The 24,692-nt window shown below is 33.5% G+C and overlaps 1 protein-coding gene across 5 annotated transcripts in view; it reads left to right on the plus strand.

Annotated features, from left to right (window-relative positions):
* KMT2C (lysine methyltransferase 2C) overlaps positions 1–24,692 on the plus strand; it is a 248,676-nt gene that overhangs the window by 44,217 nt on the left and 179,767 nt on the right. The window lies entirely within an intron of this gene.

The raw sequence follows: 24,692 nt of genomic DNA on the forward strand, positions 1-24,692 counted from the left end.
GCAAATAGTTCACATTCATTTCCCAGTATTCCTTCTTTGGGTGTAACTGTTTCTGTCCATCATTTCTCCAATGAAACTCAGTTAAGTCTCTTTGTCAGAGAAATCCACTTCCATCAGAATACATCCTCATACAATATCGTTGTCGAAGTGTATAATGATCTCCTGGTTCTGCTCATCTCACTTAGCATCAGTCCATGTAGGTCTCTCCAAGCCTCTCTGTATTCATCCTGCTGGTCATTCCTTACAGAGCAATAATATTCCATAACATTCATATACCACAATTTACCCAGCCATTCTCCAATTGATGGGCATCCATTCATTTTCCAGTTTCTAGCCACTACAAACAATAGCCTTTTATTTTCAAACTACATACAAAGATAGTTTTCAACATTCACTCTTGTAAAATCTTGTTTTTTTTTTCCTCCCTCCCATTCCCCAAATTCCTTCTCCTAGCCAGCAAGTAGTCCAATATATGTTAACATGTGCAATTCTTCTACACATATTTCCACATTTATCATACTGCACCAAAAATAGTCAGATCAAAGAGAGAAAAAAATGAGAAAGAAGTTGTTGGGGTAAATGTCCTATTCTTAAATGTAATTTAGTTTTTCCCTATAAACCTATTTAAGCAAGCAAACAATAACAAAAAAGTGAAAATACTATATTGCGATCCACAGTCAGTCCCCATAGTCCTCTGTCTTGATCTGGATGGCTTTCTCTATCACAAGTCTATTGGGATTTAACAATTGATAAGCGTCCACTTTTTTTCCAATTCTTTGCTGCAACAAATATTTTTGTATATGTGGGTCCTTTTCCCTTTTTAGTGATTCCTTTGGAATACAGACCCAGTACTGATATTGCTGGATCAAAAGGGATGCAGAGTGTGATAGCCCATTGGGTATAGTTCCAAATTGCTTTCTAGAATGGTTGGATCAGTTCACAACTCCCACCAAACATGCATTAGTGTCCCAGTTTTTCTACATCCCCTTCAACTTTTGTTATTATCTTTTATTATCATCTTAGCCAATCTGAGAGGTATGTGGTGGTACCTCAGAGTTTTCTTAATTTGCATTTTTTAATCAATAGTGATTTAGAGCATTTTTTTCAAATGACTAGAAATGACTAATTTCTTCATCTGAAAATTGTCTGTTCATATCCTTTAGCAATTTAGCAATTAGAAAATGGCTTATATTATAAATTTGAGTCAATTCTCTATATGTTTTAGAAATGGGGCCCTTTATCAGAACATTGGATGTAAAATTTTTTTTTCCCAGTTCTGTTTTCCTTCTAATCTTGGTTATATTGATTTTGTTTATAAAAAACCTTTTTAATTTAATATAATCTAAATTATCCATTTTGCATTGCCTAATGTTCTGTAGTTCTTTGGCCAAAAATTCATTTCATAGAATCGAGTGGTAGGTTATCCTTTGTTTTCCTAATTTGCTTATAGTATCACCCTTTTGTCTAACTCACGAACCCATTTCAACCCTATCTTGTATTGGACGTTGGATGTTGGTCAGTGCAATTTCTGCAATACTATTTTCCAATTTTCCCAGCAATTTTTGTCAGATAGTAAAATCTTATTTCCAAAGCTGTAGTTTTTGGATTTATTAAACACTAGATTTCTATGGTCAACTAATATGTTTTGTTTATTATGTGCTTAGTTTAATGCTTGACATATCTATTGAATGTCAGTGAGATGCCTAAAAGTAAAGAAAAAAAATAATTTCCATCTCTCATCAGAGAGTTTATAAAATTGTACTATTTTCCATGACATATTAGTGTCAATGAGCATTTTCACTTTACTCTTATTTCAAAATACATAAGTAAATTTGATTTGGAACCAGATTTAAGGATATTTGTCTTAACATTTAATCAAATGTTGCAAACTTGTTGCACATTTTTGCAACAAATATTTTGAATTCCTTTTATAGTTAAATCTAAATGAATATTTTGAGTTTGAGTAGCACGTGCAATTATTCCTGGGTTTCACAATACATTTTTTAATTTGTCAAAAGTTGTTTCCCAGGTGGAAAATAAATCATTGGAAACTTCTGAGTTTGTAATATATTTGAACCTGCAAGGGTTTTGTGACAGTTGGATGAAAGTTTAGTTTCCACAGAGTTAAAAAATTAAATCAGAAAAATGAAATTGAAACCTAAGAAATGGAGGTTAACACTAAACAAAAACTAAGAGAAGGAAAATATAATCAGTGTGGGGAACTTACTAGTGGAAGGAGTCCTTAAGGACTTACACTCACTTTGGGGAATTAGATTCTTCATATATGCTGTAAACTTTGTAATTCTCAGCCAGTAGGAAATCAGGGAAAGACTGAATTACAGTCAAATAAGGCGAATGCCCGAGGGAAGAATTGGGCACTCTGGTATCCATCAATGGGAAACCAGGGAAGGGACTTGTATTTTGGGGGATAAAGTATGTCTATTGATTCCAAGTGTGCCTGTTCTACAGGATACCATTTCTGCAGCTGTGTAATTAAGAGTTTTTAACTTAACCCCTCCCAAAGTCCAACAGAGTTATTTCTCAGTTTATAATTTGTTAATGTAGCCTTTGAAAACACAGGATCATCAGTATGCTGATAGGGATTGTATGTTGTGATGTTGGTGATGTGTTATCTAAAACTTTTGGTCTCATGTTATCAGAAGGCCAATATTTCAAGGAATGCCCTTTACTACCCACCATACTGTATTCTGAGCTTGTCTATCTGCCATCTTCCTGATGCCTGGTTTTTGTACATCATCTATAGTTGACATTTCACACCTTAGTGGCGTATGGCTTCAGGACAGCAAAAGTAGAAGCAAAAGAGCAGTAGCTCTATTGTGCGCATCAGTTAGCTTTGAATTCTTCTCTGATCCTTTTATCTTTCTCAAGATTTGTTGGCAGAAACCATAGCACAAGAAACGAATAAAGTTCTTTGCCATATTGTCAGTTACTGCTGGAGTGATTCCCTTTGCAGACACCTTGAAAGCCCATTTGGGTATATGTGTCTACACAGTAATTCACAAGGCTCCTACAAATTGGGAAATGTCTGCATCTTCCCTGTGTCAAAAAGCTGTGTAGTCACACATGCAGTCCCTCCTGCAGCCCCAGTAGTGAGGTCATTGGCAGCTTGGATAGCAGAATTGGATTTCATACTGTCCCACCTATTTGTCTCCTTTTTAGAATGGAAATATCCAGAGCTTATAGTTGATAATACATACAGCCAAGAGGGTAGTACAAGTACCAGCTGCATGTGTCAGGGGCTGGTAGGTGTCAGAGCTATTTCCTGGGAGGATGAAGCTGTAAAATTTGTCTCCTTTCCTCTCCCCAAAGTACAGGTTTTCCCCTCCTATCTCTAAGGTGCCCCACACACATTGCAAAGACTTGGGAGCATGCTGTGCACTGCTAGGACACGCACCAGTCTGAGCGATGGCAGCTTCTGTCTACTCTTTTACTGAAGCCCAAAAAGGGTGTGAGAGTGCTGGAAGCCGGAGTTGCACTCAGTCTGTGGCCTTCTGAATCCTTTACTGTTGACAATATGCCCCAATATACTCAAGATACCCCCTTGAGACAATATGCTCACATGCCCCCTTGCTCAAAAAAACAAAGACAAAAGTCAAATTCTCTCCTCTAAAACAGCTTACAGAAATCCTGTGGATATATGGGAGTACAAAACATGCACATACATGTAACTTATGCCCTTCATATATAATGTTGGTTGGTAAAGGATTAGAAAAGTTTTCATTTAGAGCCGGGGTCCTCAAACTTTTTAAATATGGGGCCAGTTCACTGTCCCTCAGACTGTTGGAGGGCCGGACTATAGTAAAAACGAAACCTTTGTTTTGTGGGTCTTTAAATAAAGAAACTTCATAACTCTGGGTGAGGGGGATAAACGTCCTCAGCTGCCGCATCTGGCTTGCGGGTCGTAGTTTGAGGACCCCTGATTTAGAGGTTGTGCTTGAACTGAAAACTCTTGCAAAACCTTCTATTCCAAATGTTATGCTCTTTCCTCCCACCCCCTTCCCTAGGTGGCCCGTAGTCCAATACATGTTAAAATATATGTTAAATCCAATGTATGTATATATATTCATAAAGTTATCATGCTGCACAAGAAAAATTGAGTCTAGAAAGAAAAAAAAACCCTGACAAAAAACACAAAAATGCAAGCAAACAATAACAGAGAGTGAAAATGCTATGTTGTGTTCCACATTTAGTATCCATAGTCCTCTCTCTGGGTGTAGATGGCTCTCTTTATTACTGAACAATTGGAACTTGTTTAAATCATCTCATTGTTGAAGAGGACCACATCCATCAGAATTGATAATCATATAATCTTTTTGTTGCTATGTATAATGATCTCCTGGTTCTGCTCATTTCACTTGGCATCAATTCATGTAAGTCTCTCTGAAATCATCCTGTAGGTTATTTCTTACAAAACAATAATATTTCATAGCATTCATATACCATAATTTATTCAGCCATTCTCTAGTTGATGGGCATCCATTCAGCTTTCAGTTTCTGGCCGCTACAAAAAGGGCTGCCACAAACATTTTTGCACATGAGGATCCCTCATTTAAGGTGTCTTTGGGATATAAGCCGAGTAGTAACACTGCTGGGTCAAAGGGTATGCACAGTTTGATAATTTCTGAAATTCCTTTATCTGACCACATTCTGTTGGGTTTAAACTTTTTCCTCTGATTTGCTTTTAGTGCACATCATAATTTCAAATCTCATGACCCTCTGAATTAACTACTTTCCTTTTCTTATGTGTTAATCTCTTTGTGAATCAGTTTGACTAATATACTCTTCTCAACAAAGGTGGAGAAAATTATGCACTGTTCTGACAGGGTCCACTAAGAATTTGAAATGTATAACTTCAATTGGGCCTGCATTGCTGCTAGCAAGTCCTAGTATTTTACCAACTTAGTATCCACTCTCCACATCTTCTAAACCTTTTCACCCTCCTTAAACCTTCCATGCAACCTATCCCCATTCTCTCAGTTTAGATCTTGCTTACGTATACTTAGAAATTAGGCTGCTTTCCATCTCCCTTTTTTGATCTGTCTTTCAGGTGTCTTTTGCCATTCCCCCTTTACTGTCTCATGATGAAGTGTAAACCTTACCAAGGATAATCTTTATAACTTCTTCAGATGATCCTATTTCATCCTCTTTAAAGAGACTTTCCCCTCTGATAGCCATGATCTTTTAATTTATTTTGAATTTCTTGTTGCCTGATTTATTTCCTTCTGCCTACAAACCTATACATTCTTTTCCCCCTCTCAAAAACTACCTCACTTTATCCTTCTTTTGGCCTTGTAGCTAAACTCGTTAAAGGCGGTCCATAATAGGTGCCTCTCATTTCTCTTTTTACTCTATTATTAACTCCTTAACAATCTGGCTTCTGACCTCATAATTCTATCAAAACTGCTCTCCCCAGAATTACTAATGATTCTTATTTGCCGAATTAAAAGATTTTTTTTCTGGTCCCCATTCTCTTTGATCTCTCTACAGCCTTTGACATTATTGAACATTCTCTCTTCCTTGATACTCTTTTCTCTATAGGTTCTCTCCTGGTTTTTCTTCTACCTATTTTACTGCTCCTGTTTACTCTGCTGGATCCTCTTCCATATCATATCATGTCATATCATCTAACCATAAGTGTCCCTCAGAGTTTTGTCCTGGAAGTATCTTCTTTTCTCTCTCTGTCCTGCTTCACCTGGTGATTTCCTTAGCTTCCATGAATTTAATTACCTTTCTTTTACTGATGACGCCATATCTTTCTCTCCTGCCCCAAACCTTGCTGATTTATAATCTCATACCTCCAATCTGTCTTTCAGTCATGTTAGACTCAATAATTTTAAAAAGGAACTTGCTCTCTTTTCTCTCTTTACTACCCTTCTATATTATTGTAACATCATCCTCCCTGTCCCTCTGGTTACCACCTAGAAATCATCCTAGATTCCTTATTATTTTGCCTTGCTCATATCCCGTATATTGCCAAGGGCTATTAATTTATCTTTACAGCATCTCTTGAATATTCCCCATTCTCTGCTCTGAAACTGCCTCCACTGTAGTGCAGGAAATCATCTTACACCTGGATTATTGCAATAGCCTCCTAGTGAGTCTGCCTGCTTCAGAGTCTTTCCCTACTTCAGTTTATCCTTTATTTAGTACTAAAATTATTTCCCTTAAAGTGTTGGTACAACCATGTCAAACACCCCCTCCCCCCCAACTCAACCCCCATGCAATTAATTCCAGTGCCTTCTCATTGTCTGTAGGATAAAATAGAAAATGCTCTGTTTGGCAAAGCCCTTCAGAACCTAGCTCCTATCTATTGTTCTAGTAGTCTTAATCTTTATTTCCTGCAAATACCATTTGGCCAGTCTTTGGCTTCTTTGTTGTTTATCAAATTAGATAGTCCATTTCTCTGCTCTTGGCATTCTCTTTGCCTATCCCTTTTTTAAAAAAAAAATTAAATTTGTATTATTTTCATATATATAGTAATATCTAATAAATATATATTTATTATTTTATTAATAAATACTCCCCTCTTCCACCTGGACTACTGATCTCCCTAACTTCCTTTAACTACCTCTTACAGGAAGCCTTCCCTAATCTCTCTTAATTCCAATGCTTTCCTTCTGTTAATTATCTCCTATTTATCTTGAGTAAAGCTTGCTTTGTGTATATTTGTTTACATGTCATCTCCATTAGATTTTAAGTTCCTTGAGGTAAGATACTAATTTTTTGCTTTTTTTGGAATCCCCAACACCTAACAGTGTCTGATTCTTAGTAGGTGGTTAATGTTAATTTATTAATGAGAATGGCCAGTACAAAGGCATAGGGATGGGAGACAGCAGTGAATGTGGGAAAATGAGAGTTGACCAGTTTGACAAGGCTGGCTGTATTGTATATTGAGTGGAATAATATATATGAAACTATAAACGTTGTGGCCAAGTTGTGAACGATTTTAAAGGCCTATTGCTGGAGTTTAAATTTGCTCCTTGAAGTAATAGGAATTAAGAGTTTGAATATGGGATTGACAGGTTAACATGATTTTAAAAAATCACTTGAGCATCTGGGTGGAGATTGGATTGGAGTGAGAAAGTCAATACAAAATCTATTTAGGAGGTTCTTGCAGTAGTACAAGTGTAAAGGTAATGGCCTGAACTAAAGTGCTCATTGAACTCTATTTCTCTAATAGAGAAAAGTGGTTGTATTCAAGTAATACTGGGGAGTTTAAATAACAAGATTATTCAACTGATTAAATATTTGGGGGATAATCAGCTTGAGTTATGGGGGAGTATGAATCTAGGAAATGGGAAAAATATTGGTTTCTGTAATAGAAATGTAAACTGTGTAAAAGGGAGCTTTAAGGGAGAAAAATAAGTTACATTTATATGTGTGTTGCATGTAGTAACAACTTGCAAAAATGTCCAGAAGTTCTATAGTTCTATATGTAGTTCTATAGTTCAGGAGAAGGTTGGACTGTGGAGGTTTATTATTTTTTTTCCCTCCTGTACACTGTTTTGGTGTTCTCATCTGTTTCCATGATTTAATTTAATCTCTTTAAATAAAATGTGTCCAAGAACAGAGCTGTGGCAACTGTTGAACTACTATTGTTGGGAGAAGAAGGGTGTGAAATTATATGCTTGATGAACCAATAAAACAGGGGTAGTAAAATAAGATAAGAAAAGAATTAGGGGAGACTGATGTTACAAAAAATTTAGGGGAGAATATGAAGAAAAGACAGGTCATTCAGTAATGTTAAAATACTGCAGCAAGGTTAAGATGATGGCTGAGAGAAGTCCATTAAATTTTGCAGTTAAGATTTGATTAATTATTTTAGCCATAATATTTTAAATTGAGTGAGGATAGAAGTCCCCATTGCAAAGAGCGAAGGACTCAGTCAAGAACACCAGAATTCTTTCCTTATTAATATAAAAATATTTGCTTTCTTACTCTTCTAATTTGTTGAAAATGTGACATTTAACTCAACATTACTCATTTGCTGCTTATTATCTCATTAGATAATTATTATTATCTAATTAGATATTAGTATTTCATTAGATGTTAACTCTTAACTTTTGACAGATTTTCTTTGCCTCCTAGCAGTTTTTTGTAGGGAATTCTTATGTAAGTATGTTCAATCATTTGTTTTTTCAAACACTAAACTATAGTATTTGCTTATGTATCTTATTTACCTAATGTGCTGTATTGGATTTCCTTTCTATTTAACAATTACCAAATAATCTTTATAATTATTGGTTTGTGTTAAAGTTTGAAGTCTGATAGTACTGAGCCTCCTTTTCTGCTTCTCTTGATAGTGACCATCTTTTCCTCCATGTAAATCATGCTGCCATTGCTATTTTTTGTAAATGACTATTAGTTTGCAGTGAGCCTGAACTTAAATTTAGATAATTTTTTTTCCCCATTTTTGTACTGTTGGCTCTTAATGTTGGATAAATAACTACTTATTAAAGAAAAATTTATACATTTTCTTTCCAAATTCCCTTAATATAAAGGACTATTATCTTTTCAAAAGACTTCTGTGATTTGATATAATTATATGATTTTTATTGTTTTGTTGTTGTTAATAGTAGAGTGAGTTATACATGTAATTTAGGTGATATTCAAGTAACAACTAGATTTCTGATTCTGATACTAATGCAACTTAGTAATGCTATTTTATTCATTATTATGGTCCTAATGCCCATAAATATTACTGACCTGTTTTTTGCTTTTTCTATTTTCTGTTTCTTGGTTTTAGTATCAAAACCATATTTGATTTCAAAGAAACTACCCTTTCTAAACCATTTAAAAAAAAACACTACATAATACTAACATGGGTGTTTTTTAGAAACTGAAGCTTTAGAGGGGTTCTTAGGTTCAGATTTGACTAAATGCCTGAGGTTGAGTTTGGATTCTGAACTTTCATTGTTAAGTACTCATTATCTACATTTGCATTCATTTGAGAAAAAATTTGGAAATATTTTTCCCAACTTTTTTTTTTTTTTTTTGGTGGTGGTGGTGGTTGTGGTAGAGAAGTTTTTGAAAAGTTTATATAATTCTGCAGTCATGATTTGAATGTTGGATAATATTCACTTGTTCATTACATTTTATAGTTGACTATCATTAGGGAATCACAGCTTTATGAGGAATGTATGCTTTATTCAATTTTTTCCCCTCGATAGTGGATTAAGTAAATTTGTTCTTATATTTTTGAAATAATTCAAATTAAGTAGTTTTCTTGGCATATGATGGAGAAAAATTGTTCCTAATAGTCTGTTTTTATTTATCTTTTGTTAAGAATCCTCCTTTTCAATTTTTGAAATTGGTCATTTTGTTTTATTTTTCAGTTGATCTAGCTAGTATTAATATTCATCCTTTTAAAAATAGCTCATGGTTTTATTCAGTGGTTTCTTCCTTTTAGTTTTGTTCTTTTTCATATCATTTTTATATTTGGATTTTTTCTTTTTTAGTTAAATGCACAATTGATAATTTTTTCCTTTCCTTTGACAAAAGAATATTTTTCCCAAGTATGATTTTGTCTCAAAAGTTTTGGCGTACTATCATTTTATTCTATGAAATTATTTGTTTTTCTAGGATTTGTTCTTTGATACACCAGCTGTTTAGATGTTAACTATTTAAGCACATCAAATATACTAATTAAGTTCAAATAAATATATTATCCTAATGACTGTTAATCATTTTTAATTGTCTTATGGCTAAAGGACATATTAAATATTTTTTCTGTTCTACATGTGTTAGCAGTTGTTAGAAGGCATGATCTCTTTACAAAAGTGCCACATACCGCTGAGTATATTAAGTGGAGAAGAATATAAACATTCAGTAATGTCCAGGGATTTTTCACATATAATTTTATAAAATATTATTAAAAGCCTTAATCCTCTGTATGTCTTTTTGTTAAGTAGCTTAAAAAAATAAATAAATAAAACCATATGACTAGTAAAGAATAAGCTGAATGTATTGATTGTCTCCTGTCAAGAAGAAAGGATTGAGTCTCCTTAACAAGCTTTTGAGCCACAATCATGACACAGTGGACTGAGTCTTGGTCTTGAAGTCAGGAAAAGTTTTCCTACCAAGTTTAAATTTATCCTTAGATAATTACCAGCTGTTTGACCCTGGGCAAATTACTTAACTCTGCCTAGGTTTTCTCATCTGTAAAATGAGTTGTAGAAGGAAACAACAAACTATTCCAATATCATTGCCAAGAAAATCCCCAGATGGAGCTATGAAAGTTGGACAAAACTGAAAATGACTGAATAGCAATATTAAAAGAAGCCTTAATAATATCACAAAAAATGAGACTATAATTGGTAGTCAGTAAATTTTTATTAAGCACTTGCTAATGTGTCAAACACTCTTAACCTGAGGATACAAATGAAGGTGTAAAATATACTTCCTGCTCTTAAGGAGCAGGAAATAGTAAGTGATGATGTAGTCATTCCTGAACAATTTGGCCATATGTAGCTGGACTTAGATAAAAATGAAAATATAGTCTAAAGACAGATGATTTAATAACCAAAGCTTATAAAGCAAATGCTATGTGCCAAATATTGTGTGATTTATTTATTATTATATTTAGAAATGTACTTTCTGAGAGTACTTTTATGTACTCTTTTTGATGTGCAGTTAAAGACAGTCTCATTATGACCTATTTATGCATTCAATTAGTAATATAATTTTATTTTTTTTCATTGAAGTGTTTATTGATCATCACAGATATTACACAAAAATATCTGAACATAGAAAGCTTTGTATATGAGAACTCACAATTATAAAAAATAACAAATAAGTAAAACTTTTGAAAACATAGGATTACACATTTTTAAAAAGTTACTGCTTATGAACATTCACTCCTAGTTTTTAATCAAATAACTAACCATTTTCTGAATAGATATATAAGATCCAACAATCTGGTAACAATTTTTTACTTATGTTATTGCTCAAGATCAATTTGAAATCTTTGTTAAATTGAAAAGATTACAGATATGCAAACACAGTTGACTGCAAAGAACACAGTAATTCAAGTGTCCTTATTGATGTAAAAATCAGTTATTGGTCATTGAATGTATCAATTTAATTGAATGTCTTCGTGAAAATTTATGATACTATCAGTATCTTTCAAGGTACTGATTGTAAATCAAGTAATATAATTTTTAAAGAGAGATACGTAGGGGGAAAAGAAACATAAGCAGTTTAGTATCAATTATACTTAAAGATTTCCCACAAAGAGAAGAAAGGCACCTAAGTTTAGCCTTAGCTACCAAACATGCCTCCTCCAGTATCAGCCTGTTAGCTGAAAGTTGGAAATTGATTGAGCTTTGATACGCAATAATTATGTAGGCTCCAGTTATTTCTCCCTTTTGATTGGAGGACAGAGTAATAAACCCCCTTTCAAACCATCCTTTAGAGAAAACCCAGGAATTCCATTTAAGTCTTCATTTCCTATCCATCGCTCTGCTATATTTCTTTTGTAATATGACCCTCTACCTCTCTTTTCAACTCCTTCCTTATAGATTGTCTTATCCTATTGAATTGTAACCTCTTAAAGGAGTGGGATTGTTTTTTGTTTGATTTTCTGTGTTTTGTTTAGTTCTGGGCACAAAGTTAGTTGTTATTACAAAGTAGACTTGGAAGAAGATGAGGATTACATCCAATGGTAGAACAGCTACACCATATGAAGTTAGTTGCAAAATCTTACTGAGAAAATAATGAAGGAAAATCATCACCATTTAATAAATAATCCAAAGAATTAAAAATTAATTTAAAGAAATTTTGGTAAGAGACCCTGTGATTTTATTGTCTAAAATATAATTGTTCTCTGGGAGCAGCTTTCTTGAGGGGCTTCTGGAGGCAACCTTTGTTTCAGTTCAGTTCAATAATCACCTCAAATGCAGCCAGTTAGTTGTCCAGATCCTTTATTTTCTCTTGTTTCACTTGGAGCTTGGCTAGCTTTCTGTAGGCCTTCCAGATCTTGGTTTCAGTGTTCTCCACAGGACAGCCTACCATCTCTTCTCTATCTTCCTTCATTCTGCCCAACTGAATCCTGGCTTCTCAATCTCCCAGAGTGCTCTTTGACCCTGAGAGCTTCTTGCTTATATGCTGCACACTGAGTATACTCCAATCATTACATCACTAGGAAACCATTATTTGTTGTAGGATTAAATCAATGCTAAATTAGATTTAACCATTGTCTCCTCAATTCCACTGACTTAGCACCTTGTAAGAATTCTAACAAGACCCAAGAATCATCAGGAATGTAATTATAGATAAAAGGGAAGAATAAGACCTGGGCTTAAGATAGTCTCAACTCCTGAAAGTTTTGGAATGCACGTGGTTGGGGGGAGCAGACAGACAAGTGCTATATTTTTATTTTAAACAATAGAAAAACACAAAATGAGGATTCTATATGAAATTGAATCTTTATTTGATACTATGTTATCTATACACACACACATTATGCATATTGACAACAGTGATTTGAAGGAAAACAAATTTGAATGATTTAAGGACTGATCAGTGACTATAAAATTTGGTATGTCTCTCACTTCTTGACAGAAATGATGGACTAAAGCTATACAGTAAGACATTTTCAGTCCTGCCCACAATGTTTTGTTTCACTTGAATTAAATGTGTTAATTCATTTATTTCTATAAGAAAGGAATCTTTTGGATAGAAGGAAGGAGAGGATGAATTTTCATTGGTAGTGAGAAAAATACAAAAAGTCAAACAAGATGTTACCAAATATTTATCAATAAATACAAAGTTTTAATTTACAAATACAAACTTTTTAATTTCTAAGTTTGTGTTTGACTTTTAACATATTGTTTTCTCTATATTTAAGTTACTTCAAATAGATGTTCTGGGACAACATTTTGATCTATGTTTTAAAAGACATAGCAAAGTGGAAAGAAGTGAACAAAGATATGAATTGATAGTACCTAGCTATTTGTAAGAGGTTGCCAGCAGATTGGTTTGGATAAAATGAACGGCTTCTATGGGGAAACTGATGAGGTTGAAAGAAGGCCAGGGTCTGGTCAAATGTAGACATTGAGTGTTAAGTGTCAAAATTCTCATGTAAAAAAAAGTCAATGAGATTCCACTATAGATAATTAAATATAGGTGTAATATATTTGAAATGGGGAGAGGTGAAAAGATTTTTCTGATTGCTACAACTAGAAAGCTTCTAGAGTTAGCAAAAGTAGCAATAATCCTCAATAAAAATTTAAATGTTGCCTACTTGTTATCATTAGAGCCTACCACTAAGACAAAAATAATAGTCCTTGTTCTGAAACATAAATTCTTGTAGTGATATATATATATATATATATATATATAGTGCATGTTCATAGCAAGATATATGCAAAATATCATACACAAAATTTATAGCTCACATATTGATAAGTACATATAGGATATGTACAAATTATAAACTGTGCCTGTGGTTCATTCACAATATTAGAAATTAGAAAATGGCTAAGCCTTGAAAATACCTAGTTTTTTTTTTGAAGAGTTTGAGCCGAGGATGGGAAACATTAAAGGAGGGAAGCCTGTAAAGACATTGAAATAGGATAGACCAGAAGTCCTCAAACTTTTTAAATAGGGGGCCAATTCACTGTCCCTCAGACTGTTGGAGGGCCGGACTATAGTAAAAACAAAAACTTTGTTTTGTGGGCCTTTAAATAAAGAAACTTCATAGCCCTGGTGAGGGGGATAAACATCCTCAGCTGCTACATGTGGGGGGTGGGGGGTGGGGAATGATAGACTATGGAATGAAATATTAAACTGTTGAGAAGTAATACAAAAAAAGCAAGAGGGAGAGATTGGATTGTGAATGTCTTAAGCTGGGTATTGGTGGTATCATACCTGGATTGTAGAAATATAAATTTGGCAGATTTTAAGGAGATTTTAGAAACTGAATATAAGGAGACTAAACATGGAAATTTCTTTGGTAGATTAGGACAGGATGGTAAACTATCTTCAAGACCAAATATGATAAAGTTTTATTTAAAAATACAAAAACTATTCTTAACTGTTGGAAGGTACAAAAATAAGCCATGGATAGATTTGAGCCATGATCATTCCATTTTTGATTTGATCTATCTTGCTTCCTAGCCTGGAGCATTATTTTATGAATTGTCCCAGTCATGCTCACTTCATTCCCAAATGGACTTTTTTGGATTTCATTTATTTCCTCACTGTGCCCATAGTGGGAAATACCTCTAATCATTCCTGGTATCTTCTAGCTCCCTTTTTTCTGTGATGTTAAGTGTTAGGAAAAAGAGAGTAGTTTGAAAATTAAAGATTTCCATTTTGGTCACATCTGCCTAAGGCAGTCATCTGAGACTAGGGGTCAAGAGAGAGACTACTATAGAATTGGGAGTTAGGTACATAGAAATGTTAGCTGGACCTTTGAGAACTGATGAGATCACTAAGAGAGTATGGAGAGAAGATTTCCTAGGACTAATCTCTGTGGTATATCAATACAAATGAGTTAAGGCCAACAGAAGAGTCTGACAGTCAAACAAGGAGCAATATTGAAAAGTATTGATGAAAAAAATAGTATAAAATATCTAAGTAAGAGAGTGTGGTCAGCATTGTGTTGCAGAAAGACTAAGAAGAACAAGGAGGTAGAAATGGCATTTGGAGCTGAGAGAATAAAGAGTTGATTCCCATTAAGTTAGATTTGAAGCTAGATCGCAAAGTATTTAGAAGCGAATTTGAGATAAGAAAATGGAATCAATAAATGAAGATAGCCTTTTCTTTATAAAGAGCTATGGACAGAAAGTGAAAATTGCTTTCTCTCCCCCCCCCCCCCCCCCCATATTTGTCCGCATAGAATCGGATCTTAGTTAGATTTTAGTTCCGTATTCAGTTCAAGGGATTCCTTAGAGTTTGTGGGTTCAAACCAAAAATTCAATGTAAGTAAAATTTATTTAAATCGTCTCAGGGGATACCAATCCCTTGTATTCTTAGAGCACTGTTTAGGAGGATATATAGGAGGATGTTTAGGAGGTTAAAAATAGGTGGCTAGCAGGTTTCCAAAAAATCACTTACATGTTATTGCCCAAAATGTCTACTATGGCATTCCACATCCAGCCAACTACTTGTAAGCAAAGTGAACTCTTATATTCTTGCAGGTTTGCAGGGAGGTAATAAGCATTTATATAGTGCCTACTATCTGCCAAGCACTGTGCTAAGTACTTTTACAGATACCTCATTTGATCCTCTCAGCAACCCTTAGAAGTAGGTACTATTACTGAGGTAGACAAGGATAAAGTCTGAATCACATCTATTAAGTGTCCGAAGCTGAAATTGAACTTGGATGTGCTCTAAAAATTTTTTTGCTCACGACAGTATTTTTTGGTGTTGTGACTTAAATCATAAGCCTCTGTTCCATTGATACTCAGTCCTCCTAGTATCTTGCCTCTAGCTACATATATATCATTCTTTATGAAAAAAGAAAAATCTCAATATTCCTACCCCACAGCTTTCACATGGATTTATTAAGTGCATAATATTTCCAATTCACTCTTTTAGGAACTATAGACAGAGTTGCTGTCTGCAGGGATTTCAGCTTAATAGGGGATATATGGCACAGATAGAAATAATTTACGTTTTTAGGTAGAGTGAGATGAGGATATTAAAGAAGAAATTATCAGAGAAAGTTAAAAACTTGAGAAAAAAAAGGCAGCCTTGAGAAGATATCAGCTTAAGTTCATAGAGAAGGTGGCCTTTAAGCTCTGCTTTGAAGTGAGAAGGATTTCAATAAACAGAAATATGACTTAGGAATACCCTGAAATGGGAGATACTGACTTATTTTGCTCTTTATTTGCTACTCTTATTAATACAGCGTAAAATTAATACTAACTTAAAAAAATCAAAGCCATGATGTCATACGCTTTGCTTCTTACTGAGTTTGTGGTTAACCAAAACCCTAAGTAAATTAAAAAAAAATTCCTTCTATGATGTAAGACTTTTCATTATTTAAGTAATATTCCTTATAATTATATCTAGTTGCAATGTGTTTTCAAACAGTAGATATACTCTCATTTCAAAATATGGAGTTTTATTTTTATGAGGAAACTTGATAAACTTTAAAGTATAATTTCCTTCTCTCCTTCCTTTAAAGTTCTTCTAAAATCTAATTAAAAACACATATGAGGAATTGAAGAAGCAACGATGATATATCTATTTATATTTGTAAAATATTTGATACTTATTTTCACTTGTTTCCAGATATGTCCAACTCCCTTCCTGTGAGCCTTCTTAGGTTACAAAGAAAACAATTCAGTAAGACGAAACAAAATATGCACTACACTAACAGTATATGAAATTTTGTATAGTCTTAGTCTTCTCTTCCTTTTTCCTACAATAAAAGGGGTACAGTGTGTTTTCTCATACATTTTGACTTGCTTCCCTAAATTTTTTGTATTTATTTTCTTATTGCAAAGTACTATACTATTCTTCATTTGATAGGCATATACTTGGTTTCAATTGATTAGTTTGACAAATGAATGTTGCTGTGAATATATTGAAATATTTCTAACTTTATCCTTTGTGGATATATCCTAGTAGTAGGTTTTCTGTGTTAAGTGGTATAAAGAGTTGTTAATCCCATTCTCCCAATAATTACAAATGGTTTTTAAAAAATGCTTATTACTATTCCATTCCACCTGTTGAGGGATTATTTTATGGAGCTAATTTGGGAGAACAAAAGATCAAATCTAAAGGGAAATAATAGCAGGTGGAAAAGGAAAAATGAAAGAGGAATAGTTCTTAATACCTTAAACTATATTATTGAATATTAGTATCAAAACTATTTTGTACTGATTATTTTTTTTTAAAGAGTCAAAGTACATTTGTGTATTAGAGAAGTAAGCATCACAAAACTGAATATATTAGCTCAGTATTGAATAGATACATGAAACTTTTATTAAGTGCTTACTATGTGCCAGGCTTGACACTGTAGGTAGAAATGTAAACAAGAAACTTATATTCTACTATATTAATGGCTAGACATCTAATTGACAACCCATTTGAGAGTAAATTACAAATAGCTACATGACTAAAATATAAAAGATGATTAAATTACTGATATTCCATAATTGATTGCATTGTAATTTATAATCTCAATCTCTATGCCTAGATTATGAACCCATTTTGAACTTATTTTGATATACTGTGTTAAGTGTGGGTCAATGCCTAGTTTCTGCCATACTGACTTCCAATTTTCCCAGCAATTTTTGTCAAATAATGAATTCTTATTGCAAAAGTTGGGGTCTTTGGGTTTGTCAAACACTAGATTGCTATAGTTATTTACTATTTTGTCCTGTGAACCTAACCTATTCCACTGATCAACTAGTCTATTTCTTAGCCAGTACAAAATGGGTTTTGGTGATCACTGCTTTATAATATAGTTTTAGATCAGGTAGAGCTAGGCTACCCTCATTTGATTTTTTTTTTTCATTAGTTCCCTTAAAATTCTTCATCTTTTGTTCTTCCAAATGAATTTTGTTGTTATTTTTTCTAGGTAATTAAAATAGTTTCTTGGGATCTGATTGGTATAGCACTAAATGAATAGATTAGGTTCTATTGTCATCTTTATTATATTTGCTCGACCTATCCAAGAGCACTTGATATTTTTTCCAGTTGTTTAGATCTGACTTTATTTGTGTGGAAAGTGTTTTGCGGTTTTTCTCATATAGTTCCTCATTTTCCTTGGCAGATAGATTCCCAAATATTTTATACTATTGACAGTTATTTTAAATAGTATTTCTCTTTGTGTCTCTTGCTGTTGGATTTTGTTAGTGATGTATAAAAATGCTGATGATTTATGGAGATTTATTTTATATCGTGCAACTTTGCTAAAGTTGTGGATTATTTCTAATAACTTTTTAGTAGAATCTCTGGGGTTCTCTAAGTATACCATCATATTATCTGCAAAAAAGTGATAATTTGGTTTTCTCGTTACTTACTCTAATTCCTTTAACCTCTTTCTCATCTCTTATTGCCAAAGCTAACATTTCTGATACAGTATTAAATAGTAATGGTGATTGGGGGCAACCTTGTTTCACTCTTGATCTTAGTGGGAATGGTTCCAGTTTGTCACCATTACATATGATGCTTACTGATGGTTTTAAATAGATGCTACTGACTGTTTTAAGGAAAAGTCCATTTATTCCTATACTCTCTAGTGTTTTTAATAGGAATGGGTGTTGGATTTTGTCAAATGCTTTTTTTGCATCTATTTAGCTGATCATATTATTTTTGTTAATTTGGTTATTGATATAGTCAATTAGGTTAATAGTTTTTCTAATATTGAACAAGCCCTGAATTCCCAGTATAAAGGCTACTTGGTCATGGTGTATTATCCTGGGGATAATTTTCTGTAATCTTTTTGCTAATATTTTATTTAAGATTTTTGCATCAATGTTCATTAGGGAGATTGGTCTATATAATTTTATTTCTCTGTTTTCATCCTTCCTGGTTTAGGATATCAGTACCATGTCTGTGTCATAAAAGGAATTTAGTAGGACTCCGTCAATCCCTGTTTTTTCAAATAGTTTATATAGCATTGGAGTTAATTGTTCTTTAAATGTTTGATAGAATTCACATGAAAATCCATCTGGTCCTGGGAATTTTTTCTTAGGGAGTTGATTAGTAGCTTGTTCTATTTCTTTTTTTAAAAATGAGACTATTTAACCAATTTACTTCTTCTGTTAATCTGGGTAATCTATATTTTTGAAGGTTTTCATCCATTTCATTTAAGTTATTAAGTTTATTGGCATAAAGTTGTGCAAAGTAACTCCTAATTATTGCTCTAATTTTCTCTTCATTAGTGGAAAGTTCTCCCTTTTCATTTTTAAGACTAACAATTTGATTTTCCTCTTTCCTTTTTCTAATCAAATTTACTATGGAGTTATCCATTTTGTTGGTTTTTTCATAAAACCAACTCATAGTTTTATTTATTAATTCAGTAGTTTTTTTATACTTTCAATTTTATTAAGCTCTCCTTTTATTTTTAGGATTTCAAGTTTACTGTTTGATTTGGGGGGTTTTAATTTACTTTTTTCTAGCTTTTTTAGTTGCAAGCACAGTTCATTGCCTTCTCTTTCTCTATTTTATGCAAGTAGGCCTCTAGAGATATAAAATTTTTCTTTATTACCGCTTTGGATGCATTCCACACATTTTGGTATGTTGTCTCATTACTGTCATTCTATTGGGTGAAATGATTAGTTGTGTCTATGATTTGCTCTTTCAGCCATTCCTACTTTAGGATGAGATTATTTAGTTTCCAAGTACTTTTTGGTCTATTTTCCCCTGATTTTTTTTATTGAATGTAATTTTTGTTGCAGTGTGATCTGAGAAGGATGCATTTAGTATTTCTGCCTTTCTGCATTTGAATTTGAAGTCTTTATGTCCTAATATATGATCAGTTTTTGTATAAGTTCCATGAACTGCTGAGAAGAAAGTATATTCCTTTCTGTCTCCATTCAGTGTTCTCCAAAGATCGATCATACCTAACTTTTTTAATGTTCTATTTACCTCTTTAACTTCTTTCTTATTTATTTTGTGGTTTGATTTGTCTAGTTCTGAGAATGCAAGGTTTAGGATCTCCCAATATTAATAATTTAAATGTCTGTTTCTTCCTGCAGCTCTCTTCTCCTTTAGGAATTTATGCTACACCACTATGTGCATATATGTTATCGTCCGATAATTCTGGAATTTAGCCACAACATTTCTTGGAGTTTTAAGTTTGGGATCTCTTTCAGTAGGTGAATATTTAGCATTCTCTGTGCTACTCTTAGGAAGATATAGTGTCCTTCCTTATCTTTTTTAATTAGATCAATTTTTGAAGTTGCTTGATCTGAGATCAGGATGGCTGCCCCTCCTTTTTTGGCTTCACCTGAAGCATAGTAGATTCTGCTCCAGTCTTTTACCTTTAATCTGTATGTATTGCTTTTCTTCAAGTGTGTTTCCTATAAACAATATATTGTAGGATTCTAGCTTTTAATCCAGTCTAATATTCACCTCCTCTTTATGGGGGAGTTTACCCCATTCACATTTATGGTTAAAACTATTAATTCTGTATTTCCTCTCATCTTGTAATTCCCATATTATGCTTTTCTCTTTCCTTTACTCCTTACCCCCTCTTCCCAGTATTAAACTTATGAGCCCCACTTGCCTCATGCAGCCCTCCCTCTTTATAATCCTCCCTTCCTCTTGGAGTCCCTCCCCTTTTCTTTTTTCTTTTTTTTTTTAATTTTAATTTTAATTTTATTTTATGATAACTTTATATTGACAGAGTAGAATTTTTTTTAATTATCCCTTGCACTTGTTTCTGTTCCGATTTTTCCCCTCCCTCCTTCCACCCCCTTCCCTAGATGGCAAGCAGTCCTATATATGTTAGATATGTCGCAGTATATCCTAGATACAATATATGTTTGCAGAACCGAACAGTTCTCTTGTTGCACAGGGAGAATTGGATTCAGAAGGTAAAAATAACCCGGGAAGAAAAACAAAAATGCAAATAATTCACATTCGTTTCCCAGTGTTTTTTCTTTGAGTGTAGCTGCTTCTGTCCATCATTTATCAATTGAAACTCAGGTCTCTTTGTCAAAGAAATCCACTTCCATCAGAATACATCCTCATACAGTATCGTTGTTGAAGTGTATAATGATCTCCTGGTTCTGCTCATTTCACTTATCATCAGTTCATGTAAGTCTCTCTGTATTCATCCTGCTGGTCATTTCTTACAGAACAATAATATTCCATAACATTCATATACCACAATTTACCCAGCCATTCCCCAATTGATGGGCATCCATTCAATGTCCAGTTTCTAGCCACTACAAATAGGGCTGCCACAAACATTTTGGCACATACAGGTCCCTTTCCCTTCTTTAGTATCTCTTTGGGGTATAAGCCCAGTAGTAGCACTACTGGATCAAAGGGTATGCACAGTTTGATAACTTTTTGGGCATAATTCCAGATTGCTCTACAGAATAGTTGGATTCGTTCACAGCTCCACCAACAATGCATCAATGTCCCAGTTTTCCCGCATCCCCTCCAACATTCATCATTATTTTTTCCTGTCATTTTAGCCAGTCTGACAGGTGTGTAGTGATATCTCAGAGTTGTCTTAATTTGCATTTCTCTGATCAATAGTGATTTGGAACACTCATATGAGTGGTAATAATTTCAATTTCATCATCTGAAAATTGTCTGTTCATATCCTTTGACCATTTAGCAATTGGAGAATGGCTTGATTTCTTATAAATTTGAGTCAGTTCTCTATATATTTTGGAAATGGTCCCTCCCCTTTTCTTAAACCTTTCCCTTACAATTTCTGTAATCCCTTCTATTTATCCTACCTCTTTCTTTTTCCCTTTTTCCCTTCCACTTTTCAATGAAGCGGGAGAAGTTTTTCTGTAAATTGAATATGTCTAATATTTTCTCTTTGAGCCAATTCTGATGAGAATAAGATTCCCACTGTGTTCATCCCCTTCCCTTCTTTCCTTCAGATATAAAGGGTTCCTTTGCCTTTTTGTGAGATATAGTACCTCCACTTTTCCCTTTTTTTGGTACAATTTCCTTTCCACCTCTAGGTCCTTTTTTACATTATAACAGTAAAACCAAGTTACACATATACACTTTATGTATACCCATAACAGAATTATAGATCTTAAGAGTTTTTACCTTTTTTATGCTTCTCGAGTCCTATGTTTGGAGGTCGGACTTTTTGTTTAGCTCTGTTTTTTTCATCAGAAATAAATGGAATTCACCTATTTCATTGAATATCCATCTTTTCCCTGGAAGAAAATGCTCAGTTTGGCCGGGTAAGTTATTCTTGGCTGCATACCAAGATTCCAGACCCTTTGATCCTTTAATGTGAATGCTGCTAGATCCTGAGTAATCCATATTGCGGCTCTTTGGCATTTTGTATTTTTTTTTTTTTTCTGGCTGCTTGTAGTATTTTTCCCTTCGTCCGATAATTCTGGAATTTAGCCATAACATTTCTTGGAGTTTTAAGTTTGGAATCTCTTTCAGTAGGTGAATTCTTTCAAATGTCTATTTTACCTTCTGAAAGAATGTTTTTAAAGAGGGGGAAAATAGTGCAGTGTTTAACATTTATGGTCTTCCCATTTCCGCTAAGAGATTGGTTGGGGATTGTCCTCACATATGTTTGTTTTGAGTTGTTACAATCTTTATAATTTTATCATATTCAATTTTGATTTTTTCCAGATTTATTTATATGATTGTAATTACTGTGTGTGTGTGCGTGTGCGCGCGCGCGTGTGTGTATGTGCACACACGTGTATGCACATGTGTATACACATATATAATTTTGGGATATACTCTTGTGTATCAGATTTTTGTATGATTCTCTATATGTAAGACTTAGATCGTTTGTTAGAACACAATGATATTCCATAACATTCATTTATCACATTTTGTTTAGCCATTACTTAATCATTGTGTATGTATTTGGTTTTCTAATCCTTTGGTATTTTAAAAAGTGCTGCTACAAGTATTTTGATATATGTAGAGACTTAATTTTTATTTTTTTAAATTACTGTTAAATTAATCAATGATATGCCCATCAAATTGGTGAATACCTGAACAACTGAACTCTTGGCATAATGAAACATTAAGTAGTAAGAAATGATGACTGAAGAAATCAGAGATACATGTGAAGGTGACTAAGAACTGGCAATAGAATAAGATAAAAACACCTAAAAGAAATGTGTATCGTGGGGGTACAAGGGATAAATATAATTATATGAATGCAAATATTATAAAGAATCAAAACTTTGAGGAGCTGTAGTAACTTAACTATCACTTTGAAATATAATTCCTTCCTTGAAGCAGAAAGAGCACATGTTTTTAAGGAGCCAGAAAGTTTCACAAACTTTACTATATCTGAATTTAGGGGATGGGAGAGGAAGCAGTCGTAGAGGAATTGTGTTTGATCTTATAGCAATGGTAGTTATAGCCACAAAATTATTAATATTATATGTAAAAAGCACCTAATCTTGAAAAAAAAAATGAATACCATGAAGTGTACAAGGCAAGGACATGTATCTGTATAAGATTTGTGCATAAAGTAGTACAATGCCATGTCATTCTGAAAACTCCTAGTTGTCCTTTTCTGAACTTCATCTGAATTCCATCCTTTTCATTTAAACAAACATGTTTTAATGACATTTTTCAGGATATCTGTTGCAATTTTTTTTTCTCGTCCTTTGTTTAAAAAAAAAATACATAGTAGGGGAAAACTCTTTAATAAGTAAACATGATAATCAGTAATTATAGCTAGCATTTATATAATATTTTAAGATTTACAAAGTGCTTTACAGATATCTTAATTTAACCTGAAATCAACCATGAGAATTTGATACTATTATTATTATATCCATATTAGAGATGAAGGAACTGGGGCAGGCAGAGATTAAATGACTTGATTACAGGTCACATAGCTGTTAGGTGTCTGAAACATAATCCCCCCCAACCCCCCCTTTTTAAAATTTATTTTAAATTTTTAAAATTTTTTATTTTGAAAAAAATTTCTTTACAACATTATCCTCTGCACTCACTTCTGTTCCGACTTTATCCTTCCCTCCCTCTATCACCTCCCCCAGATGGCAAACAGTCCTATACATGTTAAATATGTTCTACATACAATATATGTGTGCAGAACCGAAAAGTACTCTTATTGCACAGGAATAATTGGATTCAGAAGGTAAAAATAATCCGGAGAGAAAAACAAAAATGCAAACAGTTTACATTCATTTCCCAGTGTTTTTTCTTTGGATATAGCTGCTTCTGTCCATCATTAATCAATTGAAACTGAGTTAGATCTTCTCTTTGTCAAAGAAATCCACTTCTGTCAGAATATATCCTCATGCAGTATTGTTGTTGAAGTATATAATGATCTCCTGGTTCTGCTCATGTAACTTAGCATCAGTTCATGTAAGTCTCTCCAAGCCTCTCTGTATTTATCCTGCTGGTCATTTCTTACAGAACAATAATATTATATAACATTCATATACCACAATTTACCTAACCATTCTCCAATTAATGGGCATCCATTCATTTTCCAGCTGAAACATACTTTGAACTCAAATCTTTTTTGTCTACAGGTCCAGCATTATGGTCACTGACCTGCCTAAATGAATGTGTTTTATATCTTTTTGCACTTTTCTACATGATGGTTGGTAGTACACATTTTTACCATTCCCCTGGAACTGTAATTAGGCAAGGTTCATTATATTGATCAGAATATTTTAATTGTTTTTTCTTTCCTATTATCCTTGTATAAATTTCTCTTGGTTTTCCTTGCTTCATTCTGTATCTGTTCATGGTACCCAGATTTTTCTAAAATTATCTCTGATTATTTCTCAAGGCATAAATTCCATTATAATTGTTTTAGTACGTTTGTTTAGTTGTATGCCTATTGTAAAAGAGACTATTTAAGGAAACCCTCTAAATTCTCAGTTTTCTCCCTGTCCTCCATCCAGTCTTTTAGTTTTTTCTTTCAGGATTTTGAACTTTGCTTTTCTGGTAACTTCCCAGTATTATCCTTCCTGTTAATGCCATGCTACCTTTCCTTGCTTGTTTTTCAATTTCAGTTGATTTGGATATGTTCATACACTCAACTTTCT

This window comes from Antechinus flavipes, chromosome 5 (assembly GCF_016432865.1).
Source record: "Antechinus flavipes isolate AdamAnt ecotype Samford, QLD, Australia chromosome 5, AdamAnt_v2, whole genome shotgun sequence".
In the NCBI taxonomy this organism is placed as follows: domain Eukaryota; kingdom Metazoa; phylum Chordata; class Mammalia; order Dasyuromorphia; family Dasyuridae; genus Antechinus; species Antechinus flavipes.